Here is an 18775-nt window from a genome sequence, read left to right as displayed (position 1 = left end):
TGGTCCAAACCCAAACAACATTACCTGTTCCATCTCCTACCTAGAGGCCAGTGAAAGGGAAAGGAGAAATTGATGGAAAATACAGCACGTATAAATTGAGGTGAAAACAGAAGAGGAAAAAAAATGAGAAGAGACCAAAGGCTAGAGGAGAAAACTTTGAATACAGACAGTAATTCAGTTAACTTGTAAGCATGGATTGACACTGGTTTTTCATGCCAGTCTGGGGTTCTGCACTGGTATTAACCCCAGGTCATACATGGAATTTCTTTGGATACAAACTTGTTTAAAACCCTCAAGACTTTTAGACACCCAGCTAAGAAACTTGGACTCCAAGAAGTATCCCTCTTATCCATCCCAGTAGCTGTGACCTACTTTTCTTATGGTCCACTGCCTTGCTGAGCTAATGCTGCACATTCCCAAAAGTAAGCTCCAACACGGAAAAGCTCACAGTGCTGCCACTATGGCACAGTGAGCAATGTGCCCCTATAGATGCTGGGCTGGAGGTTTTTCAGTCAGGACTGCTTTGAATAGTGGCAACCTGCTGTGTGCATTCCCAAGCAGTTTAGGAGCATCAGCTTAACCTCATACCACTTTTATCAGGTGAACTCATAACTGTTAAGTGATTCATCCTATTATTACATAAAAAATCTACAGCTAACTTGGAATTGGATTCCTTATTTTCTAAATATGAAGATATTATTCATCAAACCATATTTTTTACCTTGAAGGGCTATAGTTTAACTCATGTACTTCTAATCATGTATCAAAGATCTATCTTTCCCTGCACATCACAGCAAGTGCAATGAAACAATACAGGCTGGTTATTTAAACAGCTATTTATGGCACTTGTATTTATAACACGTGTCAAAATGGGAAGGCAGAGGTTGAGAGAAACAGATCCAAGAACAAAACTCCTTGTCCTTCAGGCAGTGAAGGTCAGGGCACATAATGGAGCAGTCACACTGACCCTCCCAAGGGAGCTGCATTTGACACACCACATTTTGGTGTTTTTTTCTGGTCTGTCATGGAGTTGTACAAAGCACTGAGCATAGTAAAGAGGCTGCCTTTTGACTAGATTTTCAAGAGGGAGATAAAGGATGTAATCACAAAGATGATTATATTTTACATGCAGTGTCCTTCTGATTAATATTGATCTATCCATAAACAGCAAGAGCTCAAACAGCTGAGCAAGCCTGGATCCAGGAGCCTTTGCCCCATCACCCTTTCAAAAGTGACATATTATTTTAAAAAAATATTGTGCCCTCATGAGATATTCTGGGGCATAGGAAGATAACTAAATGTGAAATCTGGAACAGGGATCCATGAAAGCTGCCACAGGGAAGTGACTGACTGTAACGTGTTAGAGATCTGCACATACCAGTAGAATCATACAGATGTACCAACCAGGGGGTAGTAGTCCAATCCCTTCTGTTCCTTCCATGTGGATAAAGCAAGAAGGATTAGACATAAGAGAAATTGCCTGATAGAAAGCAGCTGTTGCTTATCTAGAGACATGGCCTACTACAGGAGGAAAGTCCTTATGAGTTTGGAAAAGAATATTCTCCTGCCAAAATCAGAGCAGTGTGGAGCCTTGTTGATTCCAAAGCACCCTTCAGTGCTACATCCTTCCTTCTATCCATGTCATTCACACAGCTATTGATCCATCTCTGATCACAACTATTTTCTTAAATATTCAAGAGAGGGTGAGCTACACCAAGCAGGACAGTGATGTCTAGGAGGAGGAGATTGTACCTCAGATTTCCAAAATCTTGTACATACATGCCCTGCCTTCCTCACAATGGTTTTTATCCATATTCAGGGCCTTCCATTAATACAAACAAGTATCTCTGCAGTTGTGTTCCAGGATCTCTACCTGTCTGCCTCTATCTGTGCCTCTTGCACAGGTACAGATCCTCTTCTTCTGCAAATCCCTTAAGAAAGTCAAAGCAAAGCAGCTTTAGCACCCGTCATAAGAGCAGGGATTCAAGAATCTGGCTCAAGTTTTCTCTCCCTTTGATCTTCCCACAATCTTTCAGTCTCACTTCCATGCATTACTGCAGTTAGGATTCAGTAAAACTCAAATTAAGCTGATGCTGTAGAAAGCTGGGCTGGAATGTTACCCTGTGCTTAAAGCTAACGATGAGCATCTAAATGAAGAGTCATGTATTAAAATTATTTTTTAAATCACCACAAGGATCCTAGCTTTAAATTAAAAAATGCTTTAACATTAAATCACCTATAAAGAAAAAACCCACACATTTTTAAATTAGCAAAAAAATTGCAACATTAAGGTTCAAAAAAGGTTTCTATAATATCAGAACTGTGCTCTAAACCTTGACCTGGAGTCTTAGATCTTATTTTTTTAATTTTCTGAAGTCTGAGTTGGTTTTTTTTTTCAGTTCATGAAGAAACTGAGACATGAAAATGGGATTTTTTAGCCAGTAACTCATACATTTAGATTTCTGGGTTTAGGTTTTGGAAAAAATGCACCTAGTTGTTTTCTTATTACAATACTGCTGGTTTTGTTCACCGGTCCATGTTTTTCTTGGAATGTGGTAATGTGGAATGTTTTAAATTAGAGGTTTTACTTTTTACTCTCCAATGTCTACTAAATAAGTCCATCATCTAATTCTAAAATTGTGAAGCAGCAAACATACACTTGTAGCCAGCAATACATATATTTTTACTCCAGAGAACTGCTCTTCTGTTCTAAATTTACTGCAGAAGGTTTCAGAGACAAAAGAAAGGCTCCTTGCCAAACCTAGCTTTGCTTCTTTATAATAATCCTTTAGGTCTCTTCAAATATCCTAACTAAATATTGTAAACTGCTGAGAAGTTTCCAGCAAGACTACAAGAGATAAATAACAGTTGCTAAGCTTCAGCTGACATAACATTTTGTACATAGGATTGTTTCAAATGAAACTACAGAACAAATGAAGGCATTAGATTGGATGCAAATATTAATCAAAGTCAAATATTTTATACCCTAATTTTAGTTATAATCAGTTTTTGAAACATGAACCATACATCATATTAAAAATATATGGGATATGATCCCTGCTACTGCAACCCACTGCATACTTTGCCTGCCACCACAACAATCCCTATTGTCTGCTGGATACACATGCTGCTTGGAATGTGCACTGACGGGTGCATTAGCAGTGCTGAGAGACCCCCAGGGGGGTTGGACTTGGGGTTTGGTTTAAGTAAGAAATTTAAAGCTGGAATTACAATCTGATACTTATGTGAAGCTCTCGAAGGCTGCCCAAACAATTCCTTCTCTTAAAATCAGAACAATTGACCCTGTGATTGATGCAGGCTGTTGGCTCTGGTTCCCAGCTCTGACACACGTCATCTGTTGAGAGACTCCTTCTCCTAAAATTTGGGCTAATAACTCAAAATTATCCTACTTTTTATTACTCTCTGCTTATTCTACTGCATCTCAGCAGGAACAGTCTGTTATTATATGTACACTGCATAAAATTATGATCTCCCTTACCCATTAGCCATGCCTATTTTCTTATTATTAGCCATTAACAAGTGTTATTAGCCATGCTTATTTTTTTTTCCAGAATGAAAAGACTTCACACCCTACCAATCTAGCAGTTTTGGAGTCCACAGCTTGATGTTATATTTCCAAAACAGGAGAAAAAAGCATTTCAAAGTTTCAATGTCTCTCTCCATAACAAGACATTTTGCCCAATGTAAGAAATCAATTCTGCCTCATACAGACTGAGACAGACAGCACCGTGAAACACTCCCTAGATTGCCTTTTCAAACACAACTCACCAAGCCTGAAAAAAAACCTACCAAGCAATCCAGTACTTAGAATTCCAATGGACATCTCAGAACCACAAGCTACGATCGGTTTCAGCTTGATTTGAGTGCTCTTTGGTAGTCATTGATACTGGTTTTGAAGTGGATTTACTAAGAACCAAAACTGTGTCATTTTAGAAACAGTTCACTTGGAGAGCCCCACTCCAGGCTCATGTGGTAGCTGTGAAGGTACAGCCATTTTGTTCAGTATTTCAAAAGCCATGAGTCCAAGAGGACCCAAATTTAATGAAGGAAAAAGAAATCATTCCCATCTAGCCATTTAGAACCCTGAAGCAGGTACTGTCCTGAAGACCACAGACTTGCACATTTCAGTTTGTGCTGAACAATTCAAGAAGCCTCTTCGATCTCATCCCTCCACCACTGCTCCCATGCAAAATTTTCTAATGTTTTGCTTGAAAGGATCCAATAATTTCTCTGTGTAGTGTGGGTGTTGAGCAGGCGAAGAACAGGATTGTTCCCACCCAGGAGGCATGGAGGCATTAGCACTATTGAGGGGCATAAGGAACACTGACACCTTATGGGTGACATTTCTCATATTTTTTATCTAATAAGGATCAATGCTTGTACAGCTCAGCTAACAGCATTGTGGACAAACCCCCCTACCTTCCATCTAGAGTTATGGTGTTTTATAGCACAGCATAAGACAGGTGGGAAGTTCTGCCCTTTAAAAATCCCATGCAAAAAACTTATCAAGAGAAGTTGGCATGTAATACCTTCTCATTAGAAACTTTTTATCCACCAAGCACCTTTGGTCCATACCAATTACTCTTCTCCCCTTTCCCTACTTCCAGCAAAACTGTATTTGTAGATTTGAAAATAATCAGATGTGAGTTTTTGGGTTGGTTTAAACAAAAAAACCCAGACCAGTCAGGAATAACAGATGTTTGGTGATTTTTTACTTCTGTGGGGAACATCGGTCTGCTGGGTCTGTTAATTAGAATTATGTTACCTGGAAGTGCTCTTGGATGGGATTTGTACTAGACAGACACACATTTAGTGCAAAGGGCTGATATGTGAACTTGGAAAATCAAAAGAGCAGGTTAAGATAGTACTATTATTCTTTTCTTCCTCATGTTTATTCTTCAGTTTCTAGTCAGCTTGTATAACAAGGAACAGCTGCAGAACAGGCAGGATCTATAAATGAAAACAGAAACAACAAAATGTCACATTTTGATAGTATTAACTAGTATTTTCATGTGTGTTCACACTGGAGATTGTGCCAAACTATTCTGAATGTTCTATGAACATTCACACTTCCAAAAACTTTGACAAAACTGGATTTCGGTTATGGTTCACACACGTACTCTTGCAGGAGGCAAGATTTTCATCACGTTCACCAGAATGCCACTAACTGAAGGAAATGCAATAAACTGAAATAAAAACTGAAAAGAAACAATTCAAGCTTTATTTGTAATAACATTGACAGTAGACAATGTTTTTCCTTCCACAAAATGAGTTATTCTTTTTGTTTAATAAATCTGTTCCCAGAAGGGCTCTGGAACAGATATTTGTATTCAGTACTATGTGAAACTAACACATGCATGCAGACTCACAGCTCCCATTCATAGAATTTATTGTTACATCCAAAAAAAGTGTCTCTCACAAAGACACTTTAAAAGACACTTTAAAAAGCAGAGATGCATAAGATTTTCTTTTTTTTTTTTTTTTTTTTTTTTTTTTTTTTTTTTTTTTTAGCAGAGCACATTTTTGTGTTCACTTCTATGGTGCCACTAGAACAGTGTTGAACAGCATCCATATGGGTAACTCAGTCCTAAGATCAATACTTTAGCTTCAGCACATTCCACAAAAGGTGTATTTCCTTGCTTGGAGCCAGATTTTAGGATGAGAGTCTCTCTTAGGGCACGCAGTTAAATGTGTTCTAGTTTACTGAAAGCCACAGAGGTTGATTTCTGCTCCTTAGCTGTAAAGTACTGCTCAGGAAAGGTTTGTTTCCAGACAAAGATTAGATTTCAATGCCAGTAAAGTTGAAAATTAATTTCTGTTAGGATGATTAAGTTCTTCATTCCATTTGAAGAGTAACCATATACATACAACAGAAGAATCTGCTATAATAGTGTGGAAGGAGGGAAGTATGCTAAAGGTCTTTCCCTTGACAAATGCACAGTCTCAGCCCTCCAAAATTACACTCAGGTGGGCTTGGTTTCCCTCCCAGAAAGCAACTGAAAGGTGTTTTATCATCAGTGTAGGTGAGATTGCTTATTTTGCCATCCAGGTTTTGTTCTCCATAGAACAAGCTCAAAGAACACGTGGTTTTTACTATGTACTGTACAACAAAAGAGCCAAAGAAAATATCAAATCTGTTGCCCATTGCTTTAGGGTGTTTAGTCAAGGATGTAGAAAAAAATAACCAGGCTCCTCTTCACTTTAATAAATAATTACTTCTGAAGAATTGAATAGGCATGTGAGTAAACACTCTTCCCTTACTGCTTTTTTCAGAAAATTCTATTTTAGGCAAAGCACCTAACCATAGAGTTAAGAACTTCTGTTCAAGGGGCAGAATCAAAGCCATGATCCTTCCTTGCTATTTGACATCAACTGCTCTGGCCAATTTGGTCCACCTTCCTCTCCTTATTCCCACAAGTGAATTACATTCTTTTGAATTTTTCTCTTTGGTACTTAACTCAGCCCTTGCACTGCATAGAGAACTTGGATCCTAAATGTGATCTGAATTCTCCAAGCTGTCAAAGTACCTGCAAAAACTGTATTAGCATACAATGAGATGTTACAATCCTTAGTTAAATTTGTGATTTTCTCTGTGATTACCTTACTAAATGTAACTTGCTTTTGGGTTTGTCAATTACTATTTACAATTTTACATGCTCCAAAATAGAGCAAAGATCCCCCAGATATTTTGTGGGGGGGTTTCTTTTGTGCTAAACACTGCATAAACACACAAGGAAGCAATTCTCACTTTAACAAACCATATACGCATGCAAGGAAAGTCATGAAGAGAAGGTTGTACTGAATATTTCACTGTTAAAACCCCTTACAAAGCTCACTAATTTTTTTACCAGAATCATAGTGCTAAGACACTGAATCATCACAGAAATTCAAAAAAATATTTATTAAGTATGTGTGCAGCAGATATTTTCAGTTTCCTTTCACAGATTTCAGTGGCAACTGCTCACACACACACTATACATGTATTAAATTTTTTATACTGTGATTTCAAGATGAGGTTTGAGCCCCAAGGTGTCTTCATTAAATAAATGTACCATTTTAATGCACACGCACACAAAAAAACCCCCTTGATTGGAGTACTGCTGTCTCTGTGTGTGTTACTCCAGAACTGAAAAAGGTGAAGGTGGGCGGAAAAGAAGTTTTACAGTAGTCTTATTTTTAAAATATAAGTGAAGAAATCAAAGAGAGGTTGTGTCAAAATGTACTCACCAGTTCCATTGTGGTCTAAGGAAATTTCAGTTTTCAAAGGCCACCTTGGGCTGTGCTTTTGGCTAATTCCTGCAAGGAATGGGGTGCAGCTTTCAAAGTCTCATTGCTTTGCACTAGACAAAGGCTCAGAGAGGATGAAAAAGAGGGGATTGTTGTCAAAGAATAAACCTATATGATGTAACTAATTCATCAGTACACATTTTCCTTGATGTTATCTTAAGTGAAGGGTTTGGTTCCCTAATTTTCTCCAGCATAGTAGCATTTTTGCCTGTTTATGTCAAATTGGGTTCTTCTGCAGGTTCCCATGCTGGGCTTCTGACTAGGTAGAGATTTTTGTCAAGTTTCTGGGTCAGAACATGAAGCTGCTGTTGAATGGGAAGATGTAAGCCCTTCAACAATCACTGTCTTATTCCTTCTGGAGGTCTCTAATGCTGGGAAAATGCTCTTCAGCATTGGTCAGATCTTTCATTCTTGGAATAATAGGGAAGAACATGAGCTTCTGCAGTTAATAGTATGAAGAACATTACTTCAGTAAAAGTTGCATTAAGCCTTCTGGAATCTTACTCAGCTCACAGCTAGCCTCTGTTCTTATTTCTACATTTGAGCCACTGGCAGGGCAGTGCTCCATACATGAACAATTCTAGCAGTAGGATTCAAAATCCCAGTCCTGTCTCACTTGTTGGTTACACCTCTGGAACTCTGCAGCCCTTTGGGGTTTGTTACAGGAAGAAAAGAGCAGAAAGTCTCCCAACTATCTCGCCATCTTTGTGAAATGCTTGCCTCCTCTTACACCCTCCTTCTCACTTCAAGGGCAGATCCTGCTAGAAATCACTGAGAAAGAAAAAGAAGAAAAGGCAAAAAAAGCAGCCAGGTTAAGGCCTTCAAAGGATTTTCAAAGACAGTTTGGCATAGGAAACTATAAAGTAACTCTGTATTACTTGAGTAGTTGACATGGACAGCAGGAGGGTTAAAATTCACCAAAAGTTTTAGAGGCATAAGCATCCACAGAGATGTTTGTCGATCTCTATGCTCAGTCAGGCTGTTCCACCAGGCAGAAGGCAATGCAAAGCTGAGAAAGCACCAAAGTCTGAATCTTGCTCCAGATCCATTCATTAACAGTAGTATTATTATTCAAAGAAGCACAAAACAGCTGGGGCTGAAAAGCACCTGTGCAGATTCTTTAACCCAACTCCCCTGCCCAAAGAGGGGTCTGCTATAGCAGGTTGACCAGGACCATGCCCTGGTCAGGCTTTAAATTGCTCCAAGGGTAAAGCACAACATCTCTAGACTCCCTATGTCAATGTCTGACCACCTGCAGTCAGAGCATTTTTTCTTATATTTAATAAGAATTTTTTGTATTTCAGTTTGTGCTCACTGCCTCTTATCTTTCCACTGGATGCCACATTTCTTAGTGATGGTCCATAAGTAAAAATTCTTCTCTCCAACCCCAGACAGCAATTTTTTTTCTCTGAATTTAAATTGAGCTCTGACCTCCATATCAGGACCCACAAGGAACTACAGTAAGAACTGCATTATTCTGATACTGAACCAGATATTCATTAAGGATATGAAGTCTCTCCTTTGTCACGCTCCTCACCTCAACTTTCTCTGCTTATCTTCCAGCAGCATTTTTTTGTGACAGGAAACAAACAACATAAAACATAATACTCAGTGAGAAGGCCGTGCTCTGATCACTAGCTCTCTCTCTGAAGAGTTATCCCAGGCTTCCATTCCCCCTGCTAACTATCAAGTAGCTGAACTATTTAAAAATTAAAATAATTTTTTTTAAGTCTCTGCTAAGCTGAGATCTTTTCCTGGCAAGTTCACGGCTGGAATCAATGTTTATAGCCACATTACCAAACAAACTGAAAATACAGGGCTTAATAATGAAAAACCTGGTAGTACCTGAAGTATAATGGAACAGGCATGCTGCTGTAATAATTCCTTTAGGCCAAGAGAAACTAAGCAATGTTAATTATTAATCAAAAGCAAAGCACCCATTTTAAACATTTTTCAAGGAGATGTGCTCATTTAATTTCTTGCTTCTATATATTATTTTATATCAGTACCTGTCACTCAAAGCCAGCAACACTCACACTACTGTGAGGACAATGATCAGAAATAATACCCACAACTGACACAACACAAGGCATTAGGAAACCACTGAACTAATCAGTGTTTGTTCCTCCTCGTGGCTGTGAACCCTTCAGAAAATGAGCAGCCCTAACAGAATCCCAGAATCATTAAGGTTGGAAAAGGCCTCCCAGGTCATGGAGTCCAACCTTTGACCAAACATCACCACGGCTCTAACAGAACCCCACGGTTTAATCACTGCAGCAAAGAATATCTAAAGATGTATATACGGGGCCAAAAGTGGATTATGCTTGTCACAAAATCATAGGTGTCAAGGAAATTTCTCTAAAGGTCTTCATAGCGTTCTTGTTTCTTAGCCTTTCTTGTGGAATACAAGAAGTTTCATCCTTTTGTTTCTTGACAGCCTCTTACGTGGGAGAGGTGAAGAAAATCAGTTTGCTAGATAATTGCTTAGTTCTGAAGGAACATCTGGGAAGGAGAGGTGAAAATAAACTGAATGGAGTGAAAACTGTAGTCAATAAAAGCAAATGTGGATTTTGAAATGACACACCATCAAGCAAAGGCTTTATAATTCAGCTTTAAAATGCTCTTCCTTCAGTCTTCTCATATTCATCCTTCATTTTCTCATATGCTGATCTTGGTCATCAGTCTGGAATGATGTACTATTTTCTCACTGCAACCTTAAGGTTGCTGTGAATTAATTGTACGCTTCTTTCAGTCCTCATTACAGTCTTTGACACGAGGATGAGTTTTCACAGAAGTGAATGCCAGGATGTTCTGACTTTCATTGAATATTCTCATTAATCCATTCTTAGGACAAAGACTAATGATAAAGAATAAGCACAGATATTAATTATTTTATTTCTCATGGCAATTTTGGGGATGTAATGAGAATGGAATGATCACCCCTTTTTGGTTCTTAAAGTAAGAGGGTTTTTTAAGTATATAAAAATATTCAAAATTAATTTATTCTTGCAATTAAACCGTGATAAGACCAGAAGCTTAAAACACATCACATTAATTCATTTTTGTGCCAGTTTTAAGGGCCCAGACCTGTAAGTGCCAATTAGAGTGAACAGAAGTAGAGGATACAGGTCAGTGGAGAGCAGAGTACCACAAATTATTTTTTTCAGAAAATTTATGTGCTAAAAATATACAACAGTGTAGTCCTGAGACATCAATAGGGTGTCATATTTTATCTGTTTGCATTTCTATTAATTTCAAACAGATGCTCTCTATTAGTGGCTGTGAATTAGCACAATTTCTTAGTTATCAACGTCTTTCATCTCAGTATGGATGACATATTAACTCATGGTGTATCTTGCCAGAAGTCCATGAATAGTTGAACTGTGCCTCATCAGACAAACATGCTGTTTTTTAGTACATCTAAAAAAAATCTAAACCTATCATGATTACTTTTGAGATACTTATTACAGAGTAAAACCCATACAACTTCCATGGTACACTCATCTTGGAGAGAACAAATACTGGGAGAGGGAAAATATCCCATATGGGAAAGTCATTGGGGAAATATAGGCTGTTTGAATTGTTCAGAGCAGACCAAAGCCCTTAACTCTCAACAGCTTTCTCTCTGGTGGCCCTTTTTTCTAGAAGTTAAGAAAGGAGAAAGTAAGAGAACAAAATTCTTTTGCATTCAATTTAAACCCCAAGCATCACACTTGTTTCAGCAGGAGGCAGATGGGATATTCTAACGACTGAGGTGATTAGGGAATTATTGATGGTGCTGTCATTTTTACCAGGACAGGATAAGAGTGTGAAGAATCCTAGCAAGGCACGTCACAACTTCCAAGCAATTTTTAAAGTAAAGTTTTATGTCACTCCTTTTTTTTATGAGTTATCTTCAGTTTCTCCCACAGCTTTTGTGGGTTTGGAGGTGTATCATAGACATGTTTTGATTTAGAGCAGAAACAATGCATAGCTAGTTTCAAAATAATTCCATTTATTCAGAAGTATTTTATTACAGAGAGAAAGGGATGGAAATATTACCAAGGGATAGATACTTGCTGTCATAATGCCTCAGTGAGCAGGATGAAAGCAGTACCTTGCCTGTGTGCTCAACACATTCTCAGACAATTCCACTGATCCTATCACCTTCCAAAGGCCCAGATCAAGGACATAGCTGTTGTTGATCCACTCAGGGATCTGTGAATAAATACAAGGGATTATATCCCTGCATTATGACTTCTGAGTATTCAGTGACAGTATTCAGTTTTTGTGCCGAGACACCAAACAGATCTCAAAATATAAAAGAGAAATGACAAACAGGTTTCTCTGGGAATATCTGTATTAAACCGGAATTTTTCCCTCTTGTTGACATTTATATAACTGTATTCTTCAGTATTTCTTACAGCTTTATTCCTTAACTGTGCCTGTGGAATACAATCTATTTCCCAAGCATTACCCAAATGCAGACTGCATTAAACTTGAAGAACAAGACCAATGCACTAACAACTCTTATCCCAGCTGTATTCAGCAAAGTCACAGAAAAGAACAGAATAACAGACATGCAGGAAAGCCATCTGCAGCCTCCAAATCAAACCTGTTGTTTCTAAATCAGGAATTATGTTTTGTGTTGGTTGTTTGGATTTTAGATTTGTATTTGATGTGTTAGTCATCCATATGGGTATCTGCTGGACAGGAATTTATCTCTTTTACTGCAGGTTCTCTAAAGGCTCCCTGCAAAAATGATAGAATCATGGAATGGTTTGTGTTGGAAGGGACTTTAATAATAATTCAGTTCCAACTCCTCTGCTGTGTGCAGGGACACCTTCCTCTAGAGCAGGCTGCTCAGAGCCCCATCCAGCCTGGCTTTGAACATTCCCAAGGATGGGATGTCCGAAACTTCCCTGGGAAGCTTGTCCTAATATCTCACCACCCTCAGAGAAAATAATTTTTTTTGTATATAAGAACTGAAAATCACATAAATCTATCAAAACTCCAATGGATATTGAACAAAAAAAAAAAAAAAAAAAAAAAAAAAAGGCCAAAACAAACAAAAAACCAAACTGAAACAAGCAAACAAACAAACTCCAAAGAAAACCAGCAACAACAACCAACAACAAAAAAAACCACCACCAAAATAAAACACCACACAAAAAATCCCTCAAAAAAACCCTCAAAAAAACCCCCACTCCAAACAAGCAAAAAAAAAAAAAAAAAAAAAAACCAAAAAACCCCAAAAGGAATTAGCAAGACTTTTCAGAGAAATTACATCTTAATGTAGTTTTAAAAATCCTAAACCTAGAGAATCGCCTGTGTATGATCAGAGGGAAACAATACAGGTTCACATTTCATTTGGAAGATTTTTAAACTATTTGATCTGTTTCTCTCAGTAACAGCACCCCACTGGGCACTAGGAATAAGCAAGAAGTGAGCAAGCAGAGAGCAAGGGACACATCTGGTTACAGACATCTGCTTACAGTGTTTCTACTGCAAAAATGGAATATAGGAGAGTAACCACGAGATGCTGAAATCTGTTATGGGGCTCTCTGGACAGTGGTCCACATGTAACCCATCTTAATTCTGAGGGTTTTTACATCTGGTTAGGAAAGAGAATTGTAACATCTGATCCATCTCTTTACTCAAAGCAGCTTAAATATTGATTTGCACAGACCAGAAAATTGCAACGAATAAATCAATTGCAATGAACACAAATTTGCTCTACAAATATTTTCTAATTACAAAGAAAATTATACTTCACAGCTCCAGAGAGGTGGAGACTCACAGAATAAAGTAGTGGTTATAGTCCCTTCTCTCAACATTATAGCCATGACAGAAATTTCCTAAACCAGCATGCTGCATTAAATGAATTTATCTGTGCTGCTGCTTCATTGACTGCCATTTGAATTGCCTTCCGTGTCATTACACCAAAGGTGAATGTAGCTCTTCTGTCTTTTCATATATTCTATTCCTTGTCAAAGTACCATGGGAGGGCATTAAGCAGAGTGCTTTCCCACAGCACTGCAGCCCTGACTAGGGGAGGCCAGAGGAAGGGAAAACATGCCTTTGGGAGCTGGCAAAGAATACACTGGGACAGGTAAAAGCTTAGAAGATTTTGCTAGAGTAGGAGCCACAGACTATGAGAAACTTTTTTTTTTGTTTGTAAGTACTGTTTTAAATAAAAATTTCAGACTAGAAATTAAAATTTAAACAATGTAAGTGCCTCAGAGAACCAGGCTCTAAAGCAGTCCCTTAATGGGATTCCAGCACAGCCTTTATTTTTTAATGTGAAGAAGGGAAAGGATTGTCATTAAACTTTAAAAATAATCAAAATAAAAATCCTTTTTGTTTTTGTGGGCTGACAGTGCTACTAAGCACGATTGTGTTCACTTAATCGGTGTCCATTGGTAAGGAGAACTTTATTCTGTGTAACAGGGCTTAGATTCAAATTTAACTTGGTCTTTTCTGTTCAGTAATCTGTATTTTTCCAATCAAGTGTGCAAAATGTCATATCTGAGGTATCTGCACTTTAACAATTATATCTCAACTATTAGCATGTGTACAAGCTGTTAAGAACTCACTGGTTTTAGAATATAAGAAATACCACGTGAGAAAACTGTATTAAATGGATGTGATCTGTCTAATAATTGCTGTCTTTTCTATTATTTGATGTAAGAAATATAAGAAACACTTTTAGCATCACACTGAAAAATTTTATGTGAGACAGTGACCCAAAATTCAACAAAACCCTCCAGAAAACAGAGGTATAGAATGGAATAATCATCTTCCTGGTCTGAAATCCAAACACCAAAATTTTCTATAATGCAGAGAAAAATAGACATTACACATTCTTTAGTCTCCTTTTTTCAGTCTTCCTCAATAGCTGGTCAGTGTAATAAGTCAGAATCATGTAGAAAATAAACAGGAAATGCTGCCATGGAGAAAACAAGTACATTTGAAAAGGACAAACAGACTCTGGGAAATCTTGGAGGAAATCTTGGCACTGGAGGCCCTAAGCTGCAAGATGAAATCTGTGAACAGTGTTAATACAGTGATATACCTTTTAAACTGAGCCTTCAGGCCTTGCTATTACTTCTATGTCAGTAATGAATAGTAAATGAAAATAAATATAGAAGCAATGCTCCTTGATCTACGCAAGGTTTAATATATGCTGATTAGTATATATTTCCAACAACAAAATTATGGCTTTATACTCATCACTGGTGGACCTTGTTCTGCAATATTGCTGCTTATTGTGGTAATGAAAGTCGTTTGAAAGTTGAAGCTGCAAGTGAATGCACTGTGGTGTACACACTGCATAGTTCCCATAAATGTAGCACACAGGAATTTATTTCAACAGCTACAGCTTTCAGTAGTTCATCAGTTTTGTTTTGCATGAATGTAATTTACCTTTCAGCCACTAAAGGCTCACAGTGCAGGTCTTGTATTGAAACAAAACTAGTACTGTGGCAGCTCTCACATCATGCTATTGGAGGGGTGGGAGGACCCTCATATTTATTCCAAAGTTTTCCAAGCAGTTAAACTCAGACATGGATGCAGATATCTGCACTTTTTTAGAGTAGTGTTAACATTCTGGTAGCACAGAGCTAGTAAAATTACATTTTCACTGATGCAGCTGTAATTATTTCTGTAACACAAGGATTCATATTCTCTTCCTTTTAACATCTTAAAAAAAGAAACCATGGGAAGAAGAAAGGCTCTCATATTGTATAGTCACAGTTCTAAGGGAAGGAGAAGCACTGTGTCTAAAATTAAGTAAATCACTGCATCTCTGAGATCCTCCCATCCATTGGAAATAGCCACAAATGAAGGTGAAGACAGACATTTCAGACTTTGAAATTGCCAAGATTTGCAATGTTGTTTGGATTTATTGGTCTTCAGGAAGAATGACCATTTCGTTAGTGGAAATTATACCAAAGTATAGAGAATTCAGCCAACTTTCTGCTATGCATTTTGCCTTTTTTTTATAAAATATGGGCCAGTCTGGTTCTTGTTGAAGTCATTGGGATTTCTGGCATGGATTTCAAGATGGCTAGCCAGTGGGTCCCAAGCAGAGATGACAGAAGAGGCACACTCCCTCTTCCTTAAAGTACAGTTCAGATCAAATGCTGTGAGCTTCAGGGGTGTATTTCCTGATGCTCTCATCATGCTTCAGGCATTTCTGTTCACAATAACCAGCTTCTTCTTTAGTCAATTTTACAACTTCAGTTGTGTTTTAAAGAGGAAATCTAATACTAACCATGGAATCCTGTCAGGAATTCAGTAAATCAAGTGACTTTTTATGGCATTTTACAAGAAAGAAAACTATTCAGGTAAACTGACAAATCCAAATAGGAATAGGAGACTCCAGCTTGGTGCATGCTATGAATCACAGACTACTACCTCCACTGGGATTGAGAGAGAATCTCCAATCCAAGATTAATTCAAAGCAGCTCACAGGGATCCTTAAAGTTTTGCTAAAAAGAGAAGCCAAAATGCTGACAGCTTTATTAGAGTGTGTAAATCATAATAAGAACCAATTCATTTTGAGTCTTCAAGGTTACCTTTCAATATGAATCCAATTCCCCTTAAGATACTCTTGCAGTTCTTAAAAAGTACTACATCTTGCTAAAATGTCAAAGGGTTTTATACTTTCATCAGAAATGTATTTTGCCAGGTGGGCTAAATGATGCCTCTTCAATAAATTTTCCAGCCATTTCAGCTGGGTTCCAACACCTTTTTGTCCATTCAGAAGTGCTATAAGCCTTGATATTAAAGTGTTCCAGATAATCTAAGAAATTATCATGACTTGATATTGTGAGACCTTGATGCTGGAGTGTAAGTCTCTGAGTTCTTCAGAGAGAGAGAATGAATGTAGGGGTTGAATTAAAGTTTTTAGAGAAATTAAGATATATTAAGCTACATAGATGTGAAGCAGAAGAGCAGGTTTAAGTTTTAAGTAAGTGTAGTTACAGTTTTAAGTAGGTAGAAATATATTTTAAATGGTTTAAGAAACTGTGTTAGATGGTAAAGGTCCTAAGGTCTAGTTTAAAGTTCAATAAATTAGTTCTAGACATGAGAAAAGCATAGTGGAACTTTGATTCCTTGATAGTGGTTTAACCCCAGCTACCAACCAAGGCCTTCACAGCCACTCCCTCACATCCCCACCAGTGACAGAACTGGGAGGGTAAAAGCTGCAAAACTCATGGGCTGAGGTAAAGACAGTAAGAAGGCAAAAGTTATTCACATAAACAAAGCAAAAGAAGGAATTAATCCTTGTTTCCCCCCTGCAGGGAGGTGTTCAACCCTCCCCAGGAGAGCAGGGCCCCATCGCAGTAACAGGGATTTGGGAAGATATTCACCATCGCACTAAATGTCCCTAATTCCTACTTCTTCCTCTGACTTGATGTACTGGGAATGTCAGATGGTTTGGAATATCCCTTTGGTCAGCTGGGGTCACCTGTCCCAGCTGTGCCTCTTTCTACCCTCCCATGCTCCCCGAAGTTCCTCACCAGTGCAGCAGCACAGAGAGCAGAAAAGGCCTTGGCTCTGTGCAAACCCTGCTCAGCAACAACAAAAACATCCCCATCTTATCAACTCTGTGCTCAGCACAAACCCCAAACACAGCCCCCCAAATACCAGCCACTGGGAAGAAAATTACCCCAGCTGAAACCCGCACAGACCTTATGTATTACAATTAGAGTTAAAACATTATATTCTGTCTACCGGGTTCTTTCTATGGACATTGTGGAATTTTGCTTAAGCAATCTTCTACAAACTGTTAGGAATGCATACATGATGGATAATTATAGAAATATTCGTGTTCTACTCTCTTTCCATGATGCATGAACACATACATATATGTATTAAAAAGCCCTGTTGATTTTTATTGTAAGTCTTAAATACTTTGTAGAATGCTATTTTGTGGCCATGCAAGGAGTGCAAAGTCAACGCTGTATGGACCCCTCTGGATTAAATATTTACTGTATTTCCATATAAGGGGTAGAGGGGAGACACTTTAATTAATATTCTACATAAAATCACTTAGGTCTGTATGTTTCTTGCATTTTAATTTAAAGACAACACCTGAAATGGTTTTCAAGCAAAATTCATACATGTCTCTTCTTGTCTCTGTCATATAAATGTCATGATAAGGTCCCATAACAAATTATTTTTTAAAATGAAACAGGAGAAATATTTTAAAGTATAAAATAATATTAAGTATCTTTTGATGTTACAATAATGTAGTAAGTCAATATGTTTTTTATGTCATCAGAGAAAGAAACTATTACCTGCTCTCCCAAATATACAATAATTTTTAAAACATTATTTACTACCAGATTTAGTATTCTAACAAGGAAGAGGGACTCTCATCAAGATTGATTCTTTTAGGTTGTTCAAATGTAGTGAGTCCTCAGAATATTACTGGAATGAAAAGAAAGTTCTCTCTCATTAAGCATGAAGTATACTTAGTTAAGTATCTTAACTAAGTGATTCCATTAAATGTTCCAAAGACCCAGAGGACTACTTTAAGCCCACCAAAGTGAAAAACTTGTGATTGATACAGTGAGAAACAGAGGTTCAGGCTGAATCAGTTCTTATACATTGGGACAAGAGATGTTCCTCACTGCACCCACTTATACAAGTTCTTTAATACTTGAGATGTTCCTCTCTCTTTGTCCTTTACCCTTCCTTTTGTATCCCCATCTGCCTCCTGCTTCACCAATTGATTTTCTTTTTCTTTTTTTTTAAAGGAAAATAGGAGCTACATTGCAACATCATGTACAAGACCAGAAAGAAGTTGCAGGATTTCTTCTTCAACTTTTTTGTATGCTGAAGTGGCAGGAGCAGAAGCTGACAGAGTGGGTTCCTACACATACTCTTTAAGTCCTCTTTGTCCTGTTCTTCCACAACCAAATTAGCCTCCTAACTAGCTTTTAACCAAGGCTTTTCATCAAGTAGTGATGGTCAAAGAATTAAGGTCACACTAACATTTGCTTACCTCTTTATGCACAAATAAATCCCAATAATTCTGAGGTTACAACTCATTTGTATAAACTCACTGTTATGTACTAAACAGGGCATTCATGTCTAGAACAATATTTTGATGACTGTATAGAAAATGAAATAAATCATAAGAGAGGAGGGTGGAGATGACAGTTGTAGACCTAGCAAAAACCATTCACTATTATGCAGTGACAACAATAAATATAATGATTTTTCCTCAACATTTTTCTGTAACATGATGCCTCTTACAGGTTGCCCAAAACAAATCAAGTTCTTTAGACCAGTGTATTTCACTTTATGTTCAATGAAATAGTAATTTAAAATATTCACTTTAGGTATACAAATGTACCCTGCAGCAGTAGAAACCACCCCAAATCCCATCTGCTGATACAAGAATGTTAGTTTTGTATTCTCAGAAGCAAAAATTATGGAGGGAACACCATGTCTGATTTCCTGCCACTTTGTC

The sequence above is a fragment of the Melospiza georgiana genome, chromosome 6, assembly GCF_028018845.1.
Source record: "Melospiza georgiana isolate bMelGeo1 chromosome 6, bMelGeo1.pri, whole genome shotgun sequence".
In the NCBI taxonomy this organism is placed as follows: Eukaryota; Metazoa; Chordata; class Aves; order Passeriformes; family Passerellidae; genus Melospiza; species Melospiza georgiana.
The sequence above is the reverse complement of the archived record's forward strand: the minus strand, read 5'-3'. Positions refer to the sequence as shown.